Raw genomic sequence first — 7511 nt, 5'->3', positions numbered from 1 at the left:
AGGAATGCTTCTCACAGTAATCAGCTATCTAAAATCAAGGCTAATTCAGACTAAATTAAAACTAGTTTGATGCTTTGTTCAGGGATTTCTAGTTGTTCCCTCCTTCCTCCCACCTGCAGGGAGGTAAGATGAAGCGCAAGTGTAGCAGAGCACATCTTCTTGCTGACCTGTGACTCCTACAGGCAGTGTGCAGGTGGGAGCAATCATCACCTCCCTTCTCGTACCTACTTGTCTGTATACACATGGGAGACACTGGGTGTACAGCATCCTTCTCCCCACGCTTTTTGCATCCAAAATGCAGGCAACCCTGATGTGGGTGTACAGGTTTAACAGAGGCTACAAGAGATGGGACTTCAGCCCTCTAAGAGACAAGTGTCTTCTCAAAGGGCCCTATATATGTTCCTTCTGTAGTTAGTCAAGAGGTACAGGCATTTCCAGAGGATGATTCATATAGTCAAAAATTAAATGTGTAGAATAGATGGGATGAACTCTTTAGAGGGACAATTTTCTCTGCACGGTCTGTTCAAATAACCTAGATGATAATCTCAGACTAGCTGCTTGAATTTTACAGGGCTGCAGTTAGGTGAGATGAACCCTATCTATACTTAAATTCCAACCACACAGTATCTAGAAGAGCACATTAAACCACAAATGCAACTGATTTAAATCCATATGCCTATTGAAAAAAAATGGAATTTGGGTGTGGAGATCCACAAAGAAATTTAGAAATACCAGTTTACCTAGTGGAAGCTGGCAAAAATCATCATCCAGCAATCAGACATTTATAGGCTACTTTTTTTTTTTTTCCCTGAAGATGAGTCATTTACATGAATAGTCCAAGAACTATAGTCCTGTTTTTCCTGTTCAAACATATTCTTTGTAATATTTTCAATTTCCTTTGAGGGACAACTTCAGTGCTTTCTGTTTTCTTTAATGCAGTTGTTGCTTTGATTAATGATATAATTGTTTAAACACTTTGAAAATGTAAAGACTGTCTCTAAGCCAGGCCCTATTTAATGAACAGCAAGAACTAAGAAGCTGCAGTATATGCTACAGATTTAGCTTCATTGTGGTGGCCCTGGTGAGATCACCAATTCCCTTGTCCACCTCTGCAGTCTAGCCATTATTTGCCATGGAACAAACCCTGCCATCTATGCTCAAAATTTAATCAGGAGAAAAGACACAATAATGGCACTGAGGACAACTTCTGGTTCAGGCCTGCATAACCTGAAGCTATTTTGCCTTCCCTGCAGTAACGTGCTCCATTTTGCTTGACATGATGATAAAGCTCAGCAAAAGGCAGCACTGTCAATCCTGAGGAAAGCCAACTCACATCTTTGTCTACTTATTCTTAGAAGTGTGATGAGAAGGCTTCACTCATTACCTTTATCTCTTTCTCTTAAGAAGGATAACAGCATGAGAGAGTTTTTTTGAAAGAAACATTATACATTATCTTTGTGCTTTTAAGTCATATCTTCTTAAATCTCCTGCCCATTTCTTTTCAGGTAACATTGGCCTCCTTCTTTCACAAAGCCTCACCCTGTTTTATCTCTCTTCCCCTCCCCTCCCATATTTCTTCTTCTCTGCATCAACCTCTTGCTACAGTGACGATCCTCGCGATTCCATTAATTGAACTTTGATAGTGTCTAAATAAAGAAGGTATTGCTGTGCTGATGTACTGCTGTGCACTACTTTCCATAAAAATACACTTTTCTCATTCTTCTGTTCAATGCTTCTGTCATTTTAGTGCTCAGTGCTGTCATCGCTTTACTTGCTTCCTCCAACTCACAGCCCAGCAGAAAGTGGGAAAGGCAGTCAGCTTTCAGCTCAGGATGACCACTGAAATATGTGGAAAGAGTAAAACCCTAGTTTCATAATATGGCAGCTGGATTGTTCTTTTTTTTTTTTTTTTTTTTTTTTTTTCAGAAATAGAAGTGCTGAGAAATGAAGAGCAGGAGCCATTCTGCTCTCCAGCTTGCTGCGAGCTACAGTTTGTTGGGCTGATAAGTGGCTCTGTGCTTGCACATGAGTAGCTCCTGATAAGGGAAATGATTCAGTGCCCCAATGTCCTATTATCAAGAATGTACAACATGTAAAGTAAGTGCCTGCTCCTGGACTAAGATAGTGAAGTTGTTAAAAAAACTCAAACAAAGTAAACCTGCCTATGTTGTAATTAAATCCACAGGAGATAATGTGAGTGTTATGCATTCCTTGGGCTGTCAGCTGTAAAACAGATGCTATCTTCTGCTTTATTGCATGGTTTATTTAATTTTTATCTGCTTAAAAAATACTCATTAGGGATGAGCTGCAGGAGAATGATTTTTGGATAGACATGGGTTGAAATGAACACACAATGAAGGGTGACCTTTGAAAAGGGGGATTACCTATATATAGCAATGGTTATCCCTCACAGCCTTCTGACATAAGCTGGCCAGGAGTATGAAAAGAAGACCCTTTTTATCAGTTCCTCCAATTTGATTTCAGATTGGCACATGACACATTTTGGCCATGAATAGCTGAAGAGAATTTGCAAGGGATCAAGCAAAAAGCCTCAGCAGCTGGCTGGCTGTCGATATTCTCCTGGGTTTAAATATTAGCTCAGAGCTTCCTTCTCTTTCCCCATGAACAATGGCACACACTTCACTAGAAAAGAATATTAAGATTTTATGTTTGAAATATGTCACTTTGGGAGCTCATTTATTTAAAAAATTAATTGTAACAATTTTTAAAATTAGCCAAGCAGTGTCAGCAGAGTTTATTCAAACCCCAGAGGGCTTTAGTATCAGGCTGCAGTTCTTAACTACTGTTTTAACTTCTGCTCTGCACCATGGAGCTATCAAATCCTTTATTTGGAATGAGGAAGAATTGGTATTCCTGGTCCTTTACTATTGTTAAAGTGAAAGAGGTGAGTGAATTAATCAGGAAAAGATATCGTCTGTTCTGTTTGTAATGCATGTTCTTTGCTTATTTGTCCTGTGAGATTGTCATAAAATAATATTTCAGAGTTCTTATTTTGCAGACCTTCATATGAAGGTCACTCTGCAAAGAGACAGTGCATAGAAGATGATAGTTTTAAATAGTCAGATGTGGTCAGTGTCTGAACACTTATGTATTCGTTGCATGCTTTCGTATCTGGATCGTGCTTTCAGGTGCATGCTGTATGCAGCCAGAGATCACCAGGAGCCCCTTCACAACAGGCAAAAATGCTCCCTGTTTCTGTCTCCTGTGGCCCCATGCACTTAGGATACCAATTCTGATAAAAACAAAACCAAGGCAGCCTGACTGTTGATGTTAGATTCATATTAGATAATTACTATGTTTATCATCACTATTAAAATAATGATTATTAGTGATCGGGATCTGTATACAAGACCAAGCCCATGTGCTACATACTGTTGGTAAACAAAGTAAGAGACGGTCTTTGTTGGAAGGCATTTACAACCTAAATAGACATGCAGACAAGAGGTGTTATTATCTCCACTTCACAGATGGTGACCAAGATATGCTGATATGATGTGCCAAGGGATACACGCAAACATGAGGGGGCAGGGAGGGAACGAGCCAATGTGCTGAAGCTGTGTCACCACTCTGCCCTGACCGTGACCACTCTTCCTCCCTGCGCCCGCTGCAAACCCAACCGCGGCCGGGTTTCCCTCCGCTCGCAGATGGGGGTGCATGACAAGCAGCTTCCTCTCGAACTGCTCCAGCCAGCCCTGGTTTTGCCCTCACAGTTGATTTCTGCCAAGCGGTGCCAGGTTCCTGTTTACCCAGGAAGTATTTGTTGCTGGTTGGCTCCACAAAAGAGATTTTTCGATTCTGTCTTGCAGATGTTGTTTTAATGCACATTTAACAGTTGTTTCTCTGCTTTAACATCATGATCTGGAAGCTGTTCACTTTGGATGTTTACAGCTGTTGCTGGGCTTAACGGCAGTGCTGCATTCAAACATTTCCACAGCCCAGAATTCCTCACTGAATCTATTGCACGGAAATGTTGTCTTTAAAAAAATTAGGGTTCTTAAAGATGAGTTAGTGAAAGGGGTTATGTAATGTCATGCTGGCACTAGAAACAGATTCTGTGACCCAGAAGATAGTTTGCAGTCCTGTGTTGCTGCTGCCTATGATACAATGACTTATTTTCAGTGCAACACCACTAAACATTGCAACTTCTCTTCTGACATGAAAATCCCCTGAAGAGTGACAGGGAGCAGATCTCTCTTTTACTATTGCTATCCTGTACTTATACTCATGTGCAACTCCAGTCCAGGATTGGTGTCCCATTGTGACCTCTCCTACAAGGACAGGTACAGAAAATGATCCCTATCCTGAACTACCTGGAGAATAGGAAATGTCAGCAGATGCTAACTGCCAATTTATATCTCCTGGTTTTCCTTCCAGCATAATACTGAGAGTAGCTTTATCATGCATTTGTCTTGCTGTTCCACTCTAACTGGCAGGTTAGTTTTTAAATGTGATTTATAATGTGGATCTTGTTTCCATGTTGGAGTGCTTTTGGATTACAGCATGAAATTTGAATGTGTCTAAATAAAGGGAATGCTGTGGTGGTAGTAGCTGGGAGGCAGGGATTATATGAAAGCTTTCAGGACGCTCCAAGCAGTGTGTTGCAGTAGCCAAGGGATTTTTATGGGCACAGAGGCACAAAGTAACCCCTCTAATCCCTTTCTCACTGGCTTACAGACTCTGAAGAAGCTTAATAATTACAAGGGAATGCAGTCAAAGTGTTTTTAAGGACATATGTGAAGAGGCTTATTTTAGTCATTTCCTAACAGCAAAGGCACTGGCAGATTCTCAAGGAGAAATCTGAGTGCAAGTTTTCCCTTTTCCCACCCCCCAACAAAAAGATGATGATTTACACTTAGATCAGAAAGAGACTTAACCAGTGAGGAGCTGAGGGAATATTTCCCAGCGTGTGGGATTATGATTTTTCCACAGCCACACCACTCACCCCTCTCTTTCTGGTGAAATACAAAGGGTATCCCTGTTCTGTTGAGCCCCCCAGATGGGTTTCTTCCAGTGAAAAGGCCAACAGAAAGCCCACGCATTCCCTTTAAAATATTATACTTCTGTAGAAGTATTTCACCTTCCCTGAAATTACTGGTTCAGCTGATGGTGACTCTGCTGCTTATGTATCACTACCCATAAGTATGTCCCTAACTGCGTGTGTACTATATATATGCATATGCAGGAGGTGTCCAGGAACTGCTTCTGTGCTGAGCTTTTAGTTTCACAGCTATGTCATATTTGGAGGAATCTGTGTCTCAAAGGAGAAAGATATGGTGTTACTGTCTTACCCTGGAGAGTTTTCATGATTTTTTCGCTTTGACAGTCTTGCCCAATTCAAAAATTATGACATGGCGTTTCCCTCATTCTTCCTCAAATGTCACCTCCTAAGAAAAATGGGCACAAAAAAATTACAGCAACAAGAAAAGTTTTTTGAGTATTAATGGTAGAGTAGGATAGGAAACGTATACTTGTTTTATGGTGCATAGTAATGCAGTGCTTGGCATCCCACTGTTTTTTGGGATATAAACTGTAATAGAAATGAAAACATTTATATCTCATTACTGCATTACTAACTAAAAATAGCCTATTTTCTCAGCATTGTAGCAAAGATGAAAGTTTTGTCCATATATTTGCTATTTCTGTAAGACACTCTTGAGACCTGTAAATTCATATAAAAACATATGAGGTAAGAATTAAACTCAACTGTCTGGAACTTCTCTTTTCAAATTGCAATATTCTGCCTGCATCATGAAAAAGACCCTAACTGAAGTCTTGATCCTTTTCTGTTGAGAGCAGATTACTCATGTTAGGATTGCAAATTATTGCTCATGTTTTAACCCTTAACATTTGCTTTGCTATGTCCAGTTTACTGTGTGTGAAGTTTTGAGATGAAAGAGTATAATCTAATCCAAGATCTGACTTTCCTGTTTTGATATTAAAAACCTGTAGCACTTTTTGAAGAGAGGGTGTTTGCTGAAGTGATGTGAACCTGAATTTTCTTTCCTGTGACCTGAAACTTTTTTCTCGCTCTCCTTTTACTTAATGCTTTCCCACCAAAGGAAGGGAAGCCTGGTTTGTGTGATCTAAGCACTTTAGATTTGAACTGATTCAGCAAATCTCCAGTTTCAAGGTTGGAATCTAGACAACAGGACGAAGCAATGGGCATGTGGGTCCCAGTTCATGCTCGGACCCTGGTTGGCTCTGCATGAACATGGGTACCATTGCACCCACATCAGCGTCCTGCACCCTCTCATAATGCTTTCTCTTTCTTTGCACAAGAGATGCCAGAAACCTTCTTGGCAGCAATGGGAAAGAGAGCTTTCACCCTGAACATGGGAAGATGTCCTTCCCCATGTGTTGGCTACACATTACACATCCATCCCTCAAACAGAGCTTTAAAGTTGTCTGAAAGCCTTCAGACAACCACAGCACCTTCACTGATTTCTTACAGATGGCATATGGTAACCTTGCAGTATTTGAGATGGTCTATGCCAGTCTGATATCCCATTAATACATCCCAGCTTATGATAATACACTGTGCTACAAACTCTTAGACTGCACTATCTAAAAATTGCTCATGTTGAGCAATGTTTCTCTCATAACTAGTTCTGCAGACTTCTGCGGAATGACTTATTGTGAACACAAGTATTATGATCTGGCCTTTCACATTTATAATTAGAGTTACCAGTTAAAAAATGAAAACAACAAACAAACCAGAAAATGTATGGGATTTGGGTCTTAGATGCCATTACTCCAAAGTGCTGGCTGTAATCAGGTTTGTTCTCTTAAAATGTTTCCAGGAAAAGTTGTTTCCTGAGCAGAAGAAACATGAAAGATCAGGAAAGTGACTAACAGCACGGAAACCTTAATGAGTGAAATAACTGAGAACACCATGGATTGTGGCAAGGATAACAAAATGGGCTGTTTAGCACAATGACTACCAGCTATTGTTTTTCAAGCAAATGACTGAAACTTGGCGATGATTAGTCTATAACCAGAGGAAAGTAAAAACACAAAACAAAATGAGACAGGGATTGTAAAAAATGAAGAGATAAACCCCACAAACACACTTCATATAGACATGAATTTCACTCCAGAAGTAGTCAATGATCAAACTTCTTCCTCATATACGCCAAGAAAGTCAGCACATTTGCACTGTGTTAAGTTTAATCTAATGAGCTTGATCACAAGTTAGCTCTCTTTAGCAATAAATAATTACCTTTTGCTGCTTGGATATGTTCAGCCCTACTTTGTACACCTTCGTGTTGCCCCATTGGCTTTATTGGTAGAAGGGAACAGAGATGACGTTTCCTGATGAAATAACTGTAAGCATTTGCAGCAGAAAATCACCACTGATGGAAACTTTTCATACTAAAACAAATGTAATCCATAAACACACCAATTTCTGTGGTGTCCGTCTGCCCCAGCAGGGACCTCACATTACAGTAGGAACACAAACTAAAAAGCAACATGGCATTAAAATATTGATG

Source organism: Tyto alba, unplaced genomic scaffold (genome assembly GCF_018691265.1).
Source record: "Tyto alba isolate M040663 unplaced genomic scaffold, T.alba_DEE_v4.0 Super-Scaffold_2, whole genome shotgun sequence".
Lineage (NCBI taxonomy): Eukaryota > Metazoa > Chordata > Aves > Strigiformes > Tytonidae > Tyto > Tyto alba.
Note: the sequence above shows the minus strand (reverse complement) of the source record.